At 40.4% G+C, this 21,982-nt stretch overlaps 1 long non-coding RNA gene across 1 annotated transcript in view; it reads right to left on the bottom strand.

The window, feature by feature from the left end:
• Positions 1 to 21,982, bottom strand: part of Gm31025 — a 32,558-nt gene that overhangs the window by 8,529 nt on the left and 2,047 nt on the right. The window contains exons 2-6 of the long non-coding RNA XR_381391.3: positions 21,416 to 21,458; positions 19,586 to 19,702; positions 15,955 to 16,091; positions 15,249 to 15,388; positions 617 to 691 (exon numbers count right to left, since the gene is read on the bottom strand). This is a non-coding gene — a long non-coding RNA (predicted gene, 31025). The remainder of the gene's footprint in view (positions 1 to 616; positions 692 to 15,248; positions 15,389 to 15,954; positions 16,092 to 19,585; positions 19,703 to 21,415; positions 21,459 to 21,982) is intronic.

Raw genomic sequence — 21,982 nt, 5'->3', positions numbered from 1 at the left:
TTTGACAGGGGGAAAATAGAGATAGCATAGCTTTGAGGTATGTTTGTTGCTGAGTGTTTTTAGCCAGACTTACAGAATGAACTGTGAGGGAAACACAGCATCCAGAAAGATAGTTAAATGTGTAGTTTGGAGATGAAAGAATTATGATGTCATCACACTTTCAGAGAAAATAAGGGCAAAGTGGTTGGGATTGGAGAAGAGATTAGAGAGAAGATGAGTCTTTCACCTGAGGGCAAAATACCACCGCTGAGAGCTCCAAGTCATCCCAACCTTGGTCATAATAGCTTATTGCAGCGAGCAGTGGCTAATGCTGAGATGCTGAGAGTAGTGGCTGTGAGTACTTAGAAATCTGTATTAAACTGCTACCTCAGGGCTCAGAGAACATCATAGAAGAGAGGCAGAAAGGATGTGAGAGATAGAGAATGGGAGAAGTGTTGTGACGTTCTAACTTTTGGACACAGCATGGCCATTACGTTCATGGACTTACAGCAGTTCTGGCTACCCACATTAGATCTAGCCAGGTTAAAATTACAGCATGTAGGGTGGAAAAAAGGCTTCTTAGGTCCCAGCTGAGGAGCTGTTTGCAGTATATAGCTACGGGGCAAAGAAAACTCACCTTTGTTTGGGGAGATGGTCACTGGTAGATTGCCCATGTCCTGGTTGATGACATGAACTGGATTTAGTATGTAGCCTGAGGGACAGAGACATATGAATCTAGATTTTCAGCACACACATACACCACCACCACCACGACCACCACCACCACCACCACTGCTGCCGCCATCACCCACCATCATAAATGTAAAAAATGATTAAGAAAGAGGTAAATGGAAAACATATGGGTAGAAGCTTCTGAAATAATTAACATGAAGGATCTACTGAGATCATTCTGCTTTATTTACAATTTCATAGTTTTGATTCTGTCCTTTATGTTTCTTTTATTTCAATTATACCCTTTAAGTCCCCAGCAGCATAAGAATAATGAAATCAGTATCTATTTCTAAGTTTATCTTAGAAGACCTTAGTACGTTTTCACTAAATCTGTGAGAATAAGCCTGAACATTATCAGCAGGGCTTCAGGACCTAGTGAGGGCACAGAAATCCTGACCTTTCCTCGGTCTCAATGCTGGGTGGGGTGCTACTGAAGGCACACTTCCCTCACCTACCTGCGCAAATGGGACTCTTCCTCAAAGGGGATCCTCCCCCCTCCCCCAAAGCGCATGCATGGGGAGGGTGCATTCTCTGCTCTTTCTACATAGAATCTACCTGGTCCTACTAGCAATAACATCACTCTAACAAGCCAAAGCCCATACATCTACATTGTCTGCCAAGCCCAGTCAGAAGAGAAGACTTTCAGAAATAAGCCTTAACTATGGGCCTCTGCTGGCCACTTCGCACAAACCTATAGCCTCATGAACAAAATCATAAGACAAATCTTGAACAAATAATACATTATCCTATATTTATTAATTTCAAAAAATATAATTTAATAATAAAATAGCATGAGGGCACAAGGAAGCTCCCTAGTGGAAAATATGGAGTTAAATCCTATTTTAACGCTTTATTGGATATACTACATTGGACAGATCACTTTCACATGTCTAAAATCTTCTTTAAACATTTTACCAATAAAATTCTACTAACCTGTAAAAACTGGTTAAAAACTAGGTTGATGATATGGAATATCAGATGCTTTTCAGAATGCAAAACGTGTTATCAAATAAAGATGCAACTTTGAAAAGATTTGTTTTCTTTGTGGGTGTTTCAACTTAATGTGTGTATGTGTACCACGTGTGTGCAGTGTGTACAGAGGCCAGGGGATGGTGCCAGATCCCCAAGAGCTGGGAAGTGAGATGGTTGTGAGCTGTCTTGTGGATGCTGGGAACTGAACCTGAGTCTCTCTAGATTGACAGCCAGTGCTCTTAACCACTGCGCAAACTCTCCGCTCCTACAAGTCAATGTTATTATGAAAAATGTTTACGTTGTTAGCTGTAACAGTTACAGCATGGTCCATTATAGGTAACTTTTGTAAAGTAGTAGCTTTTGCATCCATTTATCTTCCTTTCAAATATTTTTCTCCCTACTAAGATATGAAATTGGACACTTTACATCAAAATGGGAAATAAAAATTTATAATTCATAACAGGTAGGTAACAAGTAGAATTAAACATGGAAACTGTGATTTGCTTGTTGATGTTTTAAACTTCCTATATGTTCCACAAACACTTCACTGCTCACTTGGAAAGAATGCCCCATGCAAGGGCTTGCCAAGTGCTGATCACAGTAATGCCTAGTTCTTCTTTGGGGTTCTCAGACCTCTTACACATGCTGTGCTTCACTCCACCCTCCCATGGTGCATGCTCTTTCCCTTTAAAGTCACTCACAACTGTGAATGAAGGGAAAGGCTGCCTCCCATGGTGATACTGCTGTCAGACGGGCAGGCCAGTGTGGTGGCACCAGGAAGTTTCCAGAGACCCAGACATTATGATATATGACATCACATTTCCATATTTGTGGTTTATTGATGGGCCTTGAAGGTCCAGCCATTGATCTTACATTGTGGCAGGAAGGAGGGACAGACAGGAAGGGAGTGCAGTCACTTCCTTGGCGAGTCAGTCTGCTTGTTACAGAATTGTTTGGAATTTATAGTGAAGCTTATTTCTGCAGACATCTAATGGGGCACTCTGATCTTCATGGGAGGTAAGGGCAGTCTCTGCTGCGTGCTTTGCTATCCATAGAGAGAGGACAAATAGCCCCTTGTCAGCACGCTGAAGGCAGTTATATCAAAGGATGAATAGCAGAGTCTCCTTCATTCATTCCACTACATTGTTCCTTATTCTTAGATTGGCTAGTGTTTCCATATAAATAATGCTTACTCGGCTTAGCTGTTTCCACTAAATACCTGTATTGGGAGTCTTGCAGATGAGCTGTAGGGGCATGCCTAGTACACTGCTCAGGCACGGAGTGGTCATGCACACCCTCAATATATCAGCCCTTTTCTTCCATAGAAATGATCCTTCAGTCCTGTCTAGTGCTAGGGTATACCTGACCTCACACTGCAGTAACCAAATCATTACTCCCAAAGTAATTCCTGACCTAATTACAGGTCACCACCCATTCTTTCTATCCCTTTCATCTCAGTGGCTCTCACATTACTAGACTGGAGACCCCCTGTCAGTAGGACTCCCAAACATAAATCCTCTTTGAGAAAATGTCTAAGACTAAGGAACCAGCCTTCCCATACATTAAAATTAACCACATGTATAGGAACACATCATATCATCAACTTCATGACACCAGGTGGCTGCTGCCTCAGTTGAGGCTCTTAGACTTCTTTATACTATATAAACTCTATGTGTATTCTTCTGAGAACAGTGAATTCAGAGACCAAAGTTGAGTAGTTGAAATGATAAAATATCTTTTAAATGTAATCAAAGTATCAATATAAATGCATATCTGTGTGCCCAATATAGAACGATACTTAAATACACACACACACACACACACACACACACACACACACACACACACACCACATATATATGTATGTATATGTGTATATATCTATGTAGTGGTTTGAGGAAAATTCCCCCATAACTTCAGATATTTAAACACTTGATCCTCAGTTGGAAGCACTGTTTGGGGAGGACTAGGAGGTGTGGCCTTACTGGAGGAAGTATGTCTCTGGACCAGGTTTATTTTTTACTCTTTACCATTTCCTATTTACCGTCCCTGGTTTGTGTCTGCAGTTCAAAATGTGAGTTCTTATAGTCCTGTTCCTGACCTCATGCCTACTTGCTATCATGTCTCCCACCCATTAAATCCAGATCCATAAGCCAAAACAAACCCACTCTTCTTCTATATATTGCCTTGGTCATGGTGTTTTATGATAGACAGAAAATTAACTAACACAATGTGTGGTATAGTAACTCAATTAGCTGTTAACCAGATGATTACATTAAAGGGAAGAGCCAAGTTCACATATGGTTCCAGAGATACGAGTCAGACAACCTGGAGGAGATTTGAAGAGATGAGGGTGATAAGGTCTGTGAGATATTTCCCAGAATTCTAGGAAAGACTACAAAGAAAAAAGGAAACAAAATATCTGAAGACATGATAAGAAGACATTTCTGGGGCTAATGAAATAGAGGGATGTTAGATAGATACAAGGATATAGGGTGCACTAGTGAGCTAATGAACTACTGCATTAGTGAGCCATGGCAATTGAAGTGACATTCCAGATCTCAAGTTAAAATGAAGTTAAGAGGCAAGCTATGTAATACATTGTGCTCTTTTCAGTTCAATAATAGAAAGAAACATGTAGATAAATCCTGTCTTCAAGTAAGGAAATAAAATCATGGCTCTTCCTCAATTATGTATGCAGAAATTACTTTACAGATGAATAGACATTTTGATATAAATAAATTAAAATAATGCAGTCCCATCCCATCCTTAGCTCTAGTCACAAGAGGGACACAGACAGCCAAGGTTGGGTAAAGGAAAAAATCAGAATATAAAGTCAGAAAGCATTTCATTATCTACGATGGAGTGTAAGACATAAACTTTATAAATGATTAATTACATGTTTTAGGTTTTTCAAAGCATCAAAATATGCAAAGTATATGCTCTGTGTCTCATTCTATAGAGGAAAACTGGATATAGAGATAGAATTTTTAAAATTCATAAAAGAATGGGCCTGTGTAGATGGCTTAGTAGATAAAATGTTTTCCATAGAAGCACGAAAGAATGAATTTCACATCCATAGAACCCATAACATCCAGGCTAGCTAGACTAGCTGAACATATGACCTTCTGGGTTCAGATGGGTTCCTGTCATCCCCAAACAGGGATGGTGGAGACTGAGTTCCAGCCAGACTAGCTGAACCTATAACCGTCTGGATCCAGTGAGAGATCCTGTTTCACTAAAGACAGTGGAGAGCAAATGAAGAAGACACCAGGCATCTACCTGAGGTCTCCACATGTTCTTACTAACTTGTAAACATGAACCTACAAACACATATGAACATGCATACACAAATGCACACCACACACACATGCACATATACACACACACATACACACACACACACCATTCTCATCAGTGGATAGGTCATTTAGCCAAAATTTAAAGAGATATATACTGGAGCTAACAGACATTATAAACCAAATAGACCTAACAGATACCTACAGAACACTTGACCTAAATACAAAAGAATACATTTACTTCTCAGCATCTCACAAAACTTTCTCCAAAATTGACAATGTGCTTAGCCACAAAGGAAAAGAAATATATATTTGTTCAAGGTAAATTTAGAGGATGAAGCTGACTGATAGCCAAGGTTAAACCATTGAAAACCCCAGTTTCTAAGATAAAAGTATGAGAGATGAGAATAAGAATGGACTTTTATCTGTAGAGGGAGAGTCACTCAAAATCATGATAACAAACATAGAAGAGAAAAGGGCTCAGAAAGTGGCTTGACCATTACTGAGCAGTGGAATAATCTCAAATGGCAAGGACATAAATGATTTGAAGAGGAGTGAGCAGAGAGGACACAGAAAAATTATCCCCAAATATTAAATTTTGATAATTATGAACTCTTAACAGTCTTCAGATACAAGAAAAGAGAACTATGAACAGTATCATCCTTAGATCTCAGAAAAACATCTTAAAAGTGATCCCAGGTATATGGGATCAATTATGTGCACAGAAACATGTTCAAGATAAGGGAAACATTTTTAATTTGAAATAATAGAAGCCAGAATGTATTGGCAAAGCTTCCTTAAGGAACCAAAAGGAAACAGGTCGAGTAATGGTCAGCCCAAAAGTCTTTGTTTTAGCAAAAGCATCATCCAAAAGCCCAGGTAAATAAAGATATCTTTTACTTTTATATGCAAAAGAAAACTCATATGACAAGAAATGCTATACAAAAGAAAGGAATATAAAACACCAGATACATAGGTTTCACCGCCTTAGAAAAACAAGTGGAACTCAACAGAACACGGAAGAGTGAGTCCCAGGAGGAAAAATAACCCTGATGCATCAGAGAAAGCCTCCTACCCACAGGAGGTTAAAGACCTCAAAGCATAACTATAAAACAAACATTTTTAAAAATAGTCAAAATACTACCTAAGTGTGCACTTAACGCAAGGAAATTCTGGAGTGGTCAGTAAGTACATGGAATATTGCTTGACACCATTGTTTATTAGGATGTAAGATATAAAAGAGAAATAATTTAAGATACTAACTATAACATGTATGGCTGAGGAAATGAACACAGAACTCTCGAACTCTGGATCATCAATTTTTAAAAGAGCAAATACAAGAAGTTGCTTTGTATTGTATTACATCTTTATGCTTTCACTAATCTACTCTGAGTTATCAAAGTGAACTTAACATATGTGGCCATGCAAGCCCAATCCTTGAATGTTCAAATAGATTTACTTTTAGCAAATAACATGTTAATGAAATGATGAATTAGTGAACATATTTTGTACACCCATTCAATAGAATAAAAGTGAATTTGATAGCTAAATGAAACAATAGGGTTAATTCTTAAGTAATTATGCAGAAAGAAATATATCCCAATCCTGCAAGAAGCACAGCTCTTAAAATGTGGATAGAATGCTCTGCATATGCAAATTAACCTATACTCATGAAATGTGCTCATTGGCTGAGGCTGGAGCAGTGGGAGGAAGGGGAAGTAATGAATTGTTCAAGATCTTGACTTTGTTAATGGCTTCATGTTTTCATAGATGAGTCAAAACTTGTCAGATTGTACAGTTGAAATATGTTGGGTGTATTGTATAGCAATCATGCCATGATAAAGCTGTTAAAAAAAACTTTAGAGAAACATATTGTGTAATGCTCACAGTGACTATCTGAACAGGGAGGAATCTCATCAGTATATCACAAAAAATGCAACCCTTACAAGAAAATACTCCTTAGAAAAATATTATCCTTCAAAAAGGCAGACACTGGCCTGGAAAGATGGCACACACATGCCTTACACATGGCACATACATGGTACACAGACATACATTGGACAAAACACTTATACACATAAAATAAATAAATTAAAGCAATAAAAATGCAGACAGAAACAACACCCACACCCTGAGAGGAGGGAAAAATGTGATCAGATCAACAGAGCTCTGAATAGACTGTAGCAATGCATGATAGTAGCTAAGGAAAGACATCAACACTTCACAGAACAGAGTGTGGATGCCAGCACATCGCCTCCTCCTGTCAGAAGCATGTACCATCCTACAGCTTTATCTTGCTATCTTAGGTTGGACTTTATTGCTGTGAAGGGACAACATGACCTAAACAACTCTTATAAAGGAAATCATTTAATTGGGACTGGCTTAGTCCACTGGCATCATGGTGGGAAGCATGGTAGTGTATAGGCAGACGTGGTGCTGGAAGTGCCGAGGGTTCTACATTTTTTTCCACAGGCAAAAGAAGGAGACCGTGTCACTGGGCTTAGATTGAGCACTTTTAACACCTCAAACCCCTCCTCCACAGTAACATACTTCCACCAACAAGGCCGCACCTTCTCCAATGAGGCCACACCTCCTAAGAGCATCACTCCCTATGGGCCAAACATTCAAACACATGAGTCTATGGGGTCCATCCCTATTTAAACCACCATATTTCCATCCTGCAGACCAGTGGTTTTCAATCTTTGTGGTTCCAAAGATTCTTTCACTGGAGTCACCCAAGACCACTGGAAAACACAGATATTTGAATCACAGAATGACTCAGTAGCAAAATTACAGTTATAAAGTAGCAATAAAAATAATTTTATGGTTGGGGTTCACCACAATAAGAGGGACTGTATTAAAGTGTTAGGGCAGTAGGAAGGTTAGGAACTAAACATCTCAGCACCATGCTGGGTGCTGGTTGTACAAGTCCATACTAGAGCACACCCACAAACAATGCCCTCAGGAATAGGTCTGGGAATTTAGCTCAGGGTTATAACACTTTTCTTGAATCAGTTCTCAGCATTGCAAGATCAAAAACAACTCAGGAGAAAGCAGGTGCTCAGCACAGACAGATGTTTGTGGTCTAGACACTCAAACCATACCTGTCAGTCAGAGCTCTTCTATGCATGCTTCCACTTGTCAACCAAGTGTCCAGAGGCTAGACAGAGCTCACCCTGTTCCAAGATGGCCTGCTTGTACACTGTGTGCTGGACAAGCAGACTCCAAGCACAAAAGTGACAACACTAGTCATGTCTTTCAGTTCTAGAATAATTATTCCACCAAATGGCCCCTGAAATCCTAAGACGGAAAGGAGACATGTAACTTTCTTGAAAGAAAAATTTCCAGAGCCAGAAGATGGGCTTTACTCTCCAGCATCCCATGGTAGGCTCAGTGAGTGCAACAAATGAAAAAATTTTCCAATGATGTGAAACGAGTTATGTGCTAGCTCTGGGGAATGAACTTATCAGGATTCCATGAGACTAAGCAGATGTTAACTGTTTCTTAAATAGCCTCAGTCTTTGGGTGGGTACCCCGTACACTACTTCCTGCCCCCTAAGAGAGTATTAATTAAATAATAGCATCATTTGAAGATCCCCAACAAAGCAAAATCAATAGGACACAATGTGACACAAGATGCTTAGGCACTGAGTATTGGCCAAGGTTTAAAATACTGTCAGGGCAGAGACGGTGGACGCTTGCTTAAGTCCAGACATGAAACAGAAATATTAATCTTTTGGGTTACCATAGACTTCCAAGATGAATCACATAAGTTATGGCCATTGAAATCTACTATGTTGTGACAACTGTCACAAACAAGGACAGAGTCTGTTCAGTCATGTTTTTAAAGAAAAGCAGACAGAACCAAAGGAGCAAAAAGAATTCATGCAAGGAAACCTGAAAGAAACTAAGAATGTATATTTATAATGGCATAGAAAACACGTAGCAAGGTTTGAAAAGGACATAAAAAGCCATTGTTCCACTGTCCAGAGAAAATCAATAATTTTCTTTTCAAAGTTTTTTTTTAATACGTTTATTAGATTTGGGGAGGGGCAGAGGTATGCTCGCATTGGCACACATGTGGTAGAGGTCAGAACACAGCTTGAAGAAGTCTTTTCCCTTTCCACCTTGTGGGTCCTAGGGATCAAATTCAGTGTGCCAGGCTTGGCAGTGAGCTCTTTCACCCTCTGAGCCATCTCATTGGCTGGTGTTCTGTTATGCCCCATTTTTATGTGTTTTGGTTTGTGTGTTACTGGAATGCCAATCTTTCTACTCTACCTTATGTCTACATATATGATGCAACCTTCCATGTCCACATGTTCGTGTGCATAATGTGGTTATAAACTTGAAGGACTCATTCCTTTAACTAAGTAAAAGATTTACTATAACAGTGACTAGCAAAGCTTCCAGAGACAGTGAGCGGGGAGCCAGAAGCCCAAGGCGCAGTGTGCAGCCATGTCCCCTGCTGGTATTTGTAGTCAGCAATTAAAGAGTTTTACTGATTTCACTCAGTGGCAGATTCCCTCTTAATGACTTGCATTCATTCAGCCTGACCAGGGACTTCATCACTGTTAGCTTGGCTGAAAGCCCTGTGTGGCATCCTTTATAGTTCAAATGTCTTTGTTTGTTTGTTTGTTTAGGTTAGAAAGGTCTGAGTACTTTAGATTACAGTCTAAGAACAGTCATGAACTCACAAGTCGGGACATTTAAAACTTCTGTCCTTTGACACAACATAGTTCCTAGAGCAGAAAGGTATACCTACAGCAGTCACTGACTTCTGAGCACCACAGCTGGGCACTGAGCCTTGTTCTTTCCTAGTCTAATACTTGTGCACAAATTCAGTTAACATCAATACACATGGGAATGGAATCATGACTGTAGTCTGACTTGGAACTGGCCAGACCATCTCCTCTATGTGTAGGTTACATATGTGTGTGAGTGTATGTGTGTGCACGCTTGCATTTGTATATATGTGTGTATGAGTGTGGTAAGTTGAACTCCTTTCAGTGTTTTCCTAGAACATGATGGCAGAATTACTTTTAATCAGCACTTCACTTTTCCATTAATTTGAAAGTTCACTATTATTTAAGAATACACACACATTATGTTACACAGAAAGGCATGACACCCATAGATTATCTCAAAGAACTTCAGGCATCTATCTCAGCCCTGTCCTGCCACACCTGAGAGTGTTTTTAACCTAGAGAAAAAATCAGCAAAGGCCCAAGATGCAGTGCACAGCTCCACCAGGAACCAGGAAGCCGATTTTCCTACCATCCTTTCTGATGGGCATTCCTTCTCACCCACCCCAGACTTGTTAGCCATAAGCATTAAGGTTCTGAATTCCTATTCCTGTGATCCACGGAAAGACAGATGAGGTAAAACTCATGCACAATCCCAGAGCCTCTGTGGAGCATTGGGACACACACAGAGGCAGGAGAATCCCAAGAAGCTTAAAGGCCAGCTAAACTGACTACATAGGACTTTGCAAACAACCAAGGCCTTGCTTGCATCAAATAAATGGGAACCCTGGGTCAGTGGTTCTCAACCCATGGGTTGCAACTCCTTTGGCAAACCTCTATCGCCCAAAATAATTTACATTGCAATCCATTGCCGTAGAAAATTACAGTTAGGAAGTAGTAATAAAATAATTATATGGTTGGAGTTCACCAAAACCTGACGAACTATATTAAAGAGTTGCAGCATTAGGAAGGTTGAGAACCACTACTCTAGATTGTCTTGTGATCTCCACATACACTCAATGTGTCATGCCTGCTCACATATATGTACATTCATGCACACACAGGCATACTTGTGCACACACACAAACACACATTTTAAAGATGAGAGAATCTATATAAAATATTTACTTAAAGTTCTTTAAACTTTTTTATTTAAGATAACTACTCTTTTAAAATAAACTGACAGTCAGCTTTGGACACACCTTTTATCAAAACATTTCCCACCAGAACCGACATACTTATGAGTCTTTCTCAGCTCTCAGACAGTATTGTCTGCTTTGTGGAGTTTCTGTGACTCAGACCTGAAACTGATGGGTGCTGAGTGAGCTGCCGTCCCATGCCCCAGAGCAAACCAGACCCAAGCTGTCTGACTCATCATGTCTTTTGCAACAAAAGCACCCTTGGTGGCTGTGTTTACCACCTTTCCTTCTGGAGTGTTCCTTGGGTGTCTGCACATTGGTTCTCATAAAGAAGGCAGGCTAGATGTTTGGTCTCCATAAGAAAGTGAGACATATATGGGACCAGGGATGTATTGAGGGGAAAGGGCATGTTCGTCCCTTGAGAATGGTGCTCTTGGGTTTCCTCTGCAGGACTAAATACAATACCCTACCCCCACCTTCATCCCTCTATGCTTGAAGGAAAGTACATCAGCGATGTCCTTGGTATGACCCTTCCCATCTGCAGCTGCTGGTCATCTTCAGATCTGTTCCCTAGTCCACTCTGCTCCCATCCTTTGCTCATGTTTTACACTATTCTGTGCATCACAGGGGAGCCAAGTCTACACCAGTGATGGTGTATTTATACTTCCATGCATAGCTTGACTTCCCAATGTCCTTGAAGGTACTATGAACCTTTCCCAGTATTTTTCCCAGAAAAATAAATGAATTCTTTTTGTCACGTGTGATGAGTGTGTGTGCTCTTACCCTCTATATCTCACAGACAATCCACTGCATGCGTGTTTCATTTGTACAGTGGCTGTGAGTTTGCTGAAGATAAGCCAGTGGTATCTACACCATCAGCCTTCACAGATACTCTAAAGTAAGGGCCTGACTCAAGTCAGGTACACAGTCAGGAACCTTGGGTCCTCCTCACTCTTGATGTTGTTGGAACAGGCAGTTCTGTCTTTAAAGTCAGAACATGGTGGTGTCCAGTCTGGGCAAGTGGCTACATGTTTCAGTCTAAAAATAGTTTCCTCTTCCATCATTTCTGAGTTTGTTCTTCTGTTAGCCCTAGTAGGTTTGTTTTTAGATTTAATTCAATTCTAAAATAGTTACTGTATCAGTAACAGCTTAGGAATGGTGGCAGGTTAGGAAATAACTACCATGGGGTGCAGCTGCAATCCGAGAAGCCTGGAATGGAGGCCCCATTTATAAGAATCTCAACCTCCAGGGGCAGGTAAGGAAGAAAAGGAGACAAAGATGATTGAGTACTAGAGGAGTCAGCTTTTCAAAAGGGCAGGCACCTGAGCCAAGTAAAGAGTAAGCTGTTAACCCATTGTTTCCCTTTCATACAAAGTGTTTCGGTATTATTAAAACACTCAAAACTGTGGTCCTCTTTCATTAATATTTTGTGTAATAAAATGGCATCAGTATCATTTTGCTTATATATTCAAGATGTTTTTGTTCATAGAGGACTAAGTTAGTTTTGCCCCCTTAAACTCATACATTGAAATTGAGACCGTTGGACCCAAGGATGAGGGACATAGGGACATAACCCCAGTTTGATGTCTTAATGGCTTTTGTCTCCATAAATAGGCACTAAGTTTTTATCTCATGGCCATTTGTCCCATGCAAATAGCTTTTCCCCCTCACTCGTGATGACTCTCCCTGTACCTGTTATACCTCAAAGAGCAGAGGAGGTTGGAGCACCTATTTTTATTCTAGCCAACCAACAATACAGTTAGAGACAGAGACTCTATCCTTTCTATAGACAGGACAAATAGATTTTTTTGGATCAATAGAAAAGGGATGGAGGCAGAATCACCTGGTAGGACTCTCGATCCAAAGAAAATCTTAACCCCCTAGAGTCACTGGGCTCTCTGTGTCTGACAACACCTTCTCTAGCTTGGAATTCTGTACAACTTTGAAATAAAGTTCACTTTCATTTTTCCCTGACCTGTTCTCTTGCTTTTTAGTTCTTTAGTGGTTGGAGAAAAAGAATCTACCTGCTATTGGTATCAAAATATTACCCCATATTATATCAGGAAGTGATACCCTTCAGTGGTGGGTAAATTACAAGGGTTCCAATCCCATGGGTGTAATTGCCACACTTCTAAGGGACTGCAGAGAGCTTTCATGCCAATTTCTTGACAAATGGGATTGTGGAGAACCCGAGTTTCAAAAAAGTTGAAGACCCTAACTCTGCTGGGATTTTAGCCTCAGGCTTCCCAAACTTCACGGTATATCATATGCATCTGCTCCATCTAGAGCCTGATGCTACAGACAGTCAGCAAGTGATGAAGGTAGTTAGAATAGCCAAAAAACTTCACATATATACATCTGACATTTCCTGATTGGATGGAAGATAATATATGCAAACTTATAGCCGTCAAAATTAATAAAATACACATAGACACTGTGTGTACATCACATGTGTAACGTGTGCGTTTTATGTGCTTGTGCAGATGTGCATGTGGGTTTGTGTGCATAGGTGTGGTTACGAAGAAGCCAGGTAGATGTTAGTTGTCTTTCTTGATTATTGTCCACCTTAATTTTGAGGCAGAATTACTCACTGAACCTGCAGCTGATCAATTTGGCTAGACGGGTTAGCTAATGAGCCCGAGAGACCCACCTGTCTCCACTTGCCTGCTCTAGTATGCAATTATTGATTATATATCCATTTATCACTCTGGCAAAATAGTATCTCAGACTTGAAGCCTGTTTGAAATCCCGGGGAAGATTTAGCAGCGAGCAGCATGGACAGGGGAATTTGTATTGGATGACTGCTTCATGTCATTTTTTACCCAGCCAAATGTTTCATTTTGGCAGGACTTTTGAGACTTTTATTTGAAACATTTGGTTTTGAAAATAATGTAAAGTTTATCATTAAACCATGGAGGCTTCTTTTATAATTAGATTCCATGTAAACTATAACATTTGCTTCTGGAACATTGTCCAGGAAGGAGAGAAATGACAGTGGCTTTTGGTGTTCTTAGTATTGCTTGGATAAGTTCATGGAGGCTCCCTGTGAGGGGCTTGTGCGTGCTTCAGTCCCTCAACCCCTCTCCTGTCTATATGATCACACACAGATTTCTCCATGGCCAGCTCCGCTTAGTGTCCCTGAGTGACCACGGTCATCTAAGCATCTACAGAGGTCAACGAGAGCCACATGGGCAGTTTGGAAACAAGGAGTCCCTTCTTGTTCTCTGTGCAGTTGTAATTCTTGACAAATGTCAAAGGCATGGGGGCTAGGTCACTTCCTCCAGTGGCCACAGGAAGTAGTCTGCACACACAATAGCAAGTGCTTTGTGGCTTTACCAGCCCATGTCAAGAACCCCGTTTGTTCTTAGGGCACAAACATAATATCCAGAGGACTGATTTTCTGTGCACAGTGCTTTTGTGTGTCTAGTTCTTAAGGACAGTTTTAAATTTCATGATTTAAAACTTCTTGTGTGTGTGTATATATATATATATATGTATGTATATATACACACATATATTTTAAATATAAATGTTCTTTCACATTTTATTTAAAATGTAAAAAGTAGTATTTTATCCATGTTTTCCTATTAATTACTAAATTCAAAGTCCTGGATGAAATGACATTTTCTCATATTTTAAAAGATATAGTTAAAACATTTTAGGTGTACAACTTAGTGTTTTCTAAATCAGCAGCAATCACCAATAAGCAAATTAACATAATTAGTGGAATTATTAATCTGATTCTGACACATTTCCCACAGACAAAGCACCCAAGGTTGGTTATTCAGAGAGCACAGCTCTACTCCACTTATGTGACAAGCAGGCTTGACTTGTGCACATCCTAGCCAAACATCTCAGAAGTATCCATCCCTTTCCTCTGGACACAAGGCTTTAGGCTCTTATTTTTCTAAAAGTAGAAAGTCACATTTCTTTAAGCAAAAATAACAGGATCCTGAGACTTCACACCACGAAGATTGACAATTTGAAGATCAGATGCATTTCGCTATCAGTGGGAAATGAAAGGAGTTATTGAGTGAATGGTTCCTTAAGATTGTTGAATTAATCGAACCAAAAACTGTATAGACAGACTTGAAACTGAAGAGTGTATTACATGTAGCGAACAGGTTTACTTCATGTTGGCTCTGAGTTGCCATATCATGGCACTGTATTTGCTTATCTATTTGTAAAACTCAGCAGTTTTTTGGTCATCTTTCTTTTATTTGGAATCAATATTTAAAACAAATAAAAAAATAGTTGTTGGCTACCATATTTTATCATTCATTATTCAAAAATCAAAACAGAAAAAAAGAAAAAGGAGCAGTGGATGTGACTCGGTGATAGAGGATGGCACTCTCACAGGAAATCCCAGGCTCATTCCCTCTTACCCGCTTAGCTGCTAGTTTCTGCTTGCCTGGGAACTTTTAGTTTATCTTCAGGTTGGAAACAGCAGACAGTCCATTCCATGACTGGGCTCATGAGCCAGGAAACATGGGTAGGAGTCTTAAGCAGCAGAAGAATGGGGCATCTAGGGAAGAGAGTGAGGTAGATGAATAGAAAGTCTTTATCTCCTTGCAGAACTCAGACAGCATGGCCAACCTGGTGTACCAGGCTTCTCTTTTTCTTTCCCGTAAGCAGATATGCAACTTCCCAAGGATTCCAGAATAAACTGTCTGTCTTTTACTAGCCCAAGTCTCCGGTAATCCTATAACAAAGTCAAGAGTCATTGTTTCTCATACTGAGGACCTGAGTACAGATTTTAGCCCCCACATCAGGGTCACCATCAATCACCAGTATATCCAGCTGGAGGAGTAGTCTGCACTCTTTGGGCAATCACAGGCACACGCGAACACACACACACACACACACACACACACACACACACACACACACACACACACAGAGCAAGTTTTTACTTGTCATCTTTCTTTGATTTGGAATCAATATTAGACAGATGTACATTTTTAATGTTCAAACACAGTGTGAACATACAGCATGCAGACATACATCGAAACACACATATAACATGAGCAAAATTGCTTAAAATCTTTAAAAAGTATCTTTATTGTCCTAGTTATGAATTCCTAGCAATACCTTTACATTTTGTGCACAAAAATATCTATTTGATTTCCTCACTGCTCAGCACGGATTTGCCAACTCCGACTTCATGGACAAGATCAAGGTTGTGAAGCTTCCTCTGGAAGAGTGAGGCTCTGTTACCAAGGAGCAGCCTGTAGAAGTGAAGAAAGTCATTCTCTTATGGGACTAATAGAATGGCTAACAAGGAGGGAGAAGAAATTAAGAAAAGATATCTGTGGTTCTAAAGTCATGCACCAAAACAGCATCATTTCAAGGAGACTCCTGTCAACATCACCAGGCCAGGTGTGTGTTCCAACACGCCCCATTTCCCACACCAGTTCTTAACCAGATTCTTTTCTCTCTTTGAATCATAGCTGAGAAAACTCATGTACAGCCCCATCAGAGAGAAGAGCTCTGTCCTGAATGGTACACCTCCCTTCCAGAATCCTTATCCTTCTACAGTCTGGGTGCACCATGGCTTCTGTTCATGGGACTCTGGTGACCATACTCTCCTCTCACTTTGGCATTTGGTTCTTGTTACAGTACCAAGTTCTGACTTGCTCTAGTCTCCTGACTTATTTCCATGTAACGACCAATTAGATTTAGAAACTAAGAGCGAAATTTGCATCTCTAATACCCCTCTCCACTGCATTTACTTACTTGCATGGTTATATCAAAATTAAACTTTATTATATTAAATTGTAGGTGATTTCACAGACACTAGCACTTCTCTTAAAAATTTTAAAAAATATCCCTTGAAACACCTAAAATGTACCATTTTGCTAATTTTTAACATTCTACTTATTTCCATAAAACATGGAATCACCTATTTCTAAGGAATTTTGAGATGCTATATTTATTTTCAATGAATGTGAATTTTTAATTGCCAAATTATTTAAAAGCACCTTAAATGTCCAACTACCTCCCTTTCCTCCTATTTGCTTTTAAGTGTATTTTTCTGAAATCTCAGCATCCTTTTAGAATTTCAGTTGATTTCTTTTCAGTATCTTTCCATTAATAACTCTGAGTGTTTTCTGAGAAAATACAATAGAGCTATTATATGTCTCAAATGTTACATGAAAATAAAGTTTAAGCAATGCTATTTTTATTTCCAATTTTACAAATATAGAATAATGAAGTTGAGAAGCTAGGATTTCTGTAGTCATTTGTCATTTCTCAGACACTATTTTAATTAATGAAAAAAAGAAACTGAAAAATTTAAATATGAAGTTGTTTGCTCATTGCCAATAGTTATCTATAAAGATGAGAATCAATATTCTCCTATAAAAATGTAAATAAAGAAAGTTATTTAAAGGTGATTAAAATTCCAGGTCATTGGAAACTGGCAGGCTGGTTCTGTTGAGAACTAAAAGAGATGTTTAGCATAAACAACGGACATCCCAGAGAATCTAACTTGGAGATTCGGCATTCTCGAGCTGATGAGATAGTTCGGTGGGCAAGAGTATTTGCTATGCAATGCTGGGGATCTGAGTTCAAATCACCAGCACCCAGCTTAAAACTGGGCATGACCATACGTGAACCTGTAGTCCTAGGCTGTGGTGAGTATAGAGGAGGCTCTGTGGTGTTTGTTGGTGATCAGCCTTCTTCCAGGTTCAGTAACAGGACTGTCTCAAGGAAATAAGGAGAAGCGTTATATAGAGCTGGATACCTAGTGTCATCTTCTGGCCTGGCCATGTACACACACACGTACACACACACACACACACACACACACACACACACTGAAACAAAACAAGATTTTAAAAACTCAGTGATCTCAAAATCAATAACCTGCCTTTCGTTGACCAGACTTGCAGTTTTTATGTTGACCACTGAGAATTCAGGTGGAACCCAGCTAACTCCCCCACAGGACCACATGCTGTGCTCCTGCGCTCCCACCTTGTGCTGACCCTGCCACACATCTTCACCTTCAACACTCTTATGTTTTATCCTCTGTAACTTGGCAGAGATCAATTGTTCAGCATGAAAGATCATAACTCTATTTCCTCCTTGTAAATCCTGCACCCTGTCAAGGTCCGGCCCACAGGCTTCCTCCAGCAGGAAGCACTCAGGGTCACCCAGACAGAGGAGCCTTCCGCAGTATACTCTGTGGACTGCTGCTGTGGGTAGTGGTGTCCCCTGTCCTGGGCTGTTTGGGAACGTGCTTGTTAATGCTCCTGCACTTTGCTCTCCACTGGAACACAGTCCCACAGGCTAGTGTTGATTGAGGATTCCTGTGTCTACTTTGCTCTGGGAACTAGTTTGAGTTCAGATACCATTTTTATCCCCACCCCCCTCTGTGCTAGTGTTTGATTGTGTGTATCTAATAATGCAGATAGATAACCATTTATGGGATGTATGGAATACGTGATGGGTTGCTGATAGAGTTTGTTCTATTCCTGTCTTAGCTTTTTATATTTGATCTAGAGCTGTGGCCTACGCTAATGAGGTGATCAAGAGTGTTGGCTGGTAGAGCCTAGCTTTCCCTGGTAGCCCCTGTGGGGCACTACTCTGAACAGATTTTTTTTTTTTTTTAGCCCAGTCAATGATATTCTGATGTCTATTCATCCTGAGCTGCCTGGGCAGCTCCTGTGAATGGGCATTTCTATGAAACATTCAGCGTTGAGCCCACATGCTGGTTTTATCTATTTATATTTATTGAATTGTATCTATATTTGTATTTAATGTCCTACATTAAACCAAAACTGTGGTTCATCTGTTTACAGGGACTCCAGGGTCTGAAAGCACCACTTTATTTTTAATTCCAACAGTGTGCCTGCCTGTCTTGCTTTTCTTCTCATCCCGAGTCTTTCCACGGAAGCTGGCCTACAGTTCCAGAGGTTCCAGACTTCCCAGTGTCTCGAAACCCCAACCTTCTTCTCTGTTTGCTTCATCACCATGGTCCTGCCTGTACTTTAAGGAATTCTTGAGGGTGCTCAGCTCATGTTCAGAAATGTACTTCCCACATATATGTGCAGCACAAATAGGACTCAGTGGTGGTGGGAGGATGAAATTAGATGGGGGTGTACTTAGGGGAGGGATGAGGGTGAATATGATCAAAAAACGTTGTCTGTATACATAAAATACTCAAATGAGTTCATTAAAATAATTTAAAATAAAATAAGATAAAAAGAGAAATTATTAAGCCAAAATCGTGTAATAAAATAAAATAAAATAAAGTTATTTCTAGTTTTTTTTTACAAAAGCATTATCTAGACTCTCAAAATATCTGCAGCAATTCACAGCTTCACCAACAGTGAATGACTGGTGCCCTTTACCACATCATAACCAGCATTTGTTATCGCTGTGTTCATGGTGACAGCCATTCTGGCTGTTGTTCCTGGTAGCTAAAGATGGTGAGTACTTTTTACCATTTACATTTACAGAAGCAATCAGTACTTCTGTAGCTTTTTAATTGGGTTGTTTCTTCCCCTCATCCGTTTTTCTTATTTAATTCTTTGTATACTGTAGACACTAATTGGATGAATAGCTGGCAAAATGTTCTCCCTTTTTGTGGGCAGCGTCTTCACTCACTTCACTGTTTTATTTCCTGTACAGAACTTTTTAGTTAGTTCCACGAGATACAATTTGTCTATCATTAGTCTTATTTTCTGTGACAAGAAAGTCTTATTCAGAAAGTCCTTACCTGTGTCTGTGAAGTGAAGCAGGCTCCTTATTTTTTCATCTTACAGTTTCAGGGTTTCAGATCTTGTGTTAAAGTCCTTGATCCATTTACAATTGAATTCTCTGCAGTAGACATTTTCTGGGAAGGGAGAATTATTCTTTGTTGAGGATGTGGCCACTGGTAGAATTCCCATGCTCTAGTGAATGGTCCCTGAGCCATGCAGGTAAGGCAACACTAAGAGACCAGTGAGTAATCAAAAATGGAGAAAGACATGAAATTGTGAGAAGCCAAAATTGGGTGATATTTGGGAGAATTGGAAGGGAAATGGAGGTAGATAATGAACATATTTCATTCTATGCAAGTATGAAATTCTCAAGTACAAAGAAAGATAAAAAAGAATCATGAATAAAACTCAGGTGACAGCAGATGCTGGCGAGGATGTGGAGAAAGAGGGATACTCCTTCATTGTTGGTGGGATTGCAAGCTTGTACAACCACTCTGGAAATCAGTTTGGTGGTTCCTCAGAAAATTGGAGATAGTACTACCAGAAGATCCAGCGATACCCCTCCTGGGCATTTACCCAGAAGTTCCAACTTGTAATAAGGACACATGCTCCACTATGTTCATAGCAGCCTTACTTGTATTTGCCAGAAGCTGGGAAGAACCCAGATGTCCCTCAACAGAGGAATGGATACAGAAAATGTGGTACATTTACACAATGCAGTACTACTCAGCTATTAAAAACAGCAAATTTTTGAAATTTTTAGACAAATGGATGGATCTGGAGGATATCATCTTCAGTGAGGTAACTCAATCACAAAAGAACACACATGATATGCACTCACTGATAAGTGGATATTAGCCCAGAAGCTCAGAATACCTAAGATACAATTTGCAAAACACATGAAACTCAAGAAGAAGGAAGACCAAAGTGTGGATACGTCGATCCTTCTTAGAAGGGGGAACAAAATACCCATGAAAGGAGTTATAGAGACAAAGTTCAGAACAGGCACTGAAGGAATGACCATCTAGAGACTGCCCCACCTGGGGATCCATCCCATAAACAACCACCAAACCCAGACACTATTGCAGATGCCAACAAGAGCTAGCTGACAGGGGCCTGATAAAGCTGTCTCCTGAGAGGCTCTGCCAATGCCTGACACATACAGAAGTAGATGCTGACAGCCATCCAGTGGACGAAACACAGGGTCCCCAATGAAGGAGCTAGAGAAAGGACCCAAGGAGCTGGAGGGATTTGCAGCCCTATAATAGGGTAAACAATAAGAACTAACCAATACCCCCAGAGCTCCCTGGGACTAAATCACCAATCAAAGAAAACACATGGTGGCACTCATGGCTCTAGCTGCATTACATGTAGCAGAGAATGGCCTAGTCGGTCATCAATGGGAGGAGAGGCCCTTGGTTAATACCGAGGAAGAATTGATGGAGATGAAGGGGAGAGATACCCCACAGGAAGACCAACGGTCTCAACTAACCTGGACCCTTGGGAGCTCCCAGAGACTGAGACACCAACCAGGTAGCATACACAGGCTGGTTCCAGGCCTGCAGCACATATGTAGCAGAGGACTACCTGGTCTGGCCTCAGTGGGGGAGATGCACCTAATCCTAGAGAGACTTGATGCTGCAGGAAAAGGGGATGCTGGGGGGGGGCACCCTTTCTGGAGGCAAGGAGGAGGGGGGAATGGGATGATGAACTGTGGGAGGGGGGACTGGGAAGGGGGTAATGGATGGGATTTAAGTTAATAAAATAATTAAATACAAATGTAATAAAAATGTAAGAAAAGATATAAACACACACTCTACACACTTTAAGCACTGGCTGTGACTCACCTAGGGAAGCTGTATGCTTCAATTCATCTTCTAGTGCCTTAGTCTGAAACAGAGTTCAAAATACAGAGAGACGATGAGGGAGCCTCCCATCAGGAGCAGGAACAGTGTGTACAAGGGTTTAATTAGAGCTGCTGAGACAGTCAAGAGCTAATAGAGACTCTGTCTGATTTTTTAACACCTCTATCCCATCCTGTGTTGCTCTAATATATTATTAAATTACATAATCTGCACATTTTCTTTTTGTGAAAGGAGAACTTCATGTCCTTGGGAAGGGAGCATGCCCAGATTAGCCCGCTTGCCTCTCTCTCTCTCTCTCTCTCTCTCTCTCTCTCTCTCTCTCTCTCTCTCTCTCTCTCTCTCTCTCTCTCTCCCTCCCTCCCTCCCTCCCTCCCTCTCTCTCTCTCTCTCTCTCTCTGTACATGCATGTGCACATGTGTGCATCTGTATAACATGAGGCGAGGGCAGAGCTTCTTTCTGCACTGAGCATGTGCTAAGCCATCACATTTTGTTCTTTTCTCATTATGTGTTTGCTCTTTTAACTCTTAGTGTTTCACTTTCCTAGTATAG

Source organism: Mus musculus, chromosome 12, assembly GCF_000001635.26.
Source record: "Mus musculus strain C57BL/6J chromosome 12, GRCm38.p6 C57BL/6J".
Taxonomy (NCBI): Eukaryota; Metazoa; Chordata; class Mammalia; order Rodentia; family Muridae; genus Mus; species Mus musculus.
The sequence above is the reverse complement of the archived record's forward strand: the minus strand, read 5'-3'. Positions and strand labels throughout refer to the sequence as shown.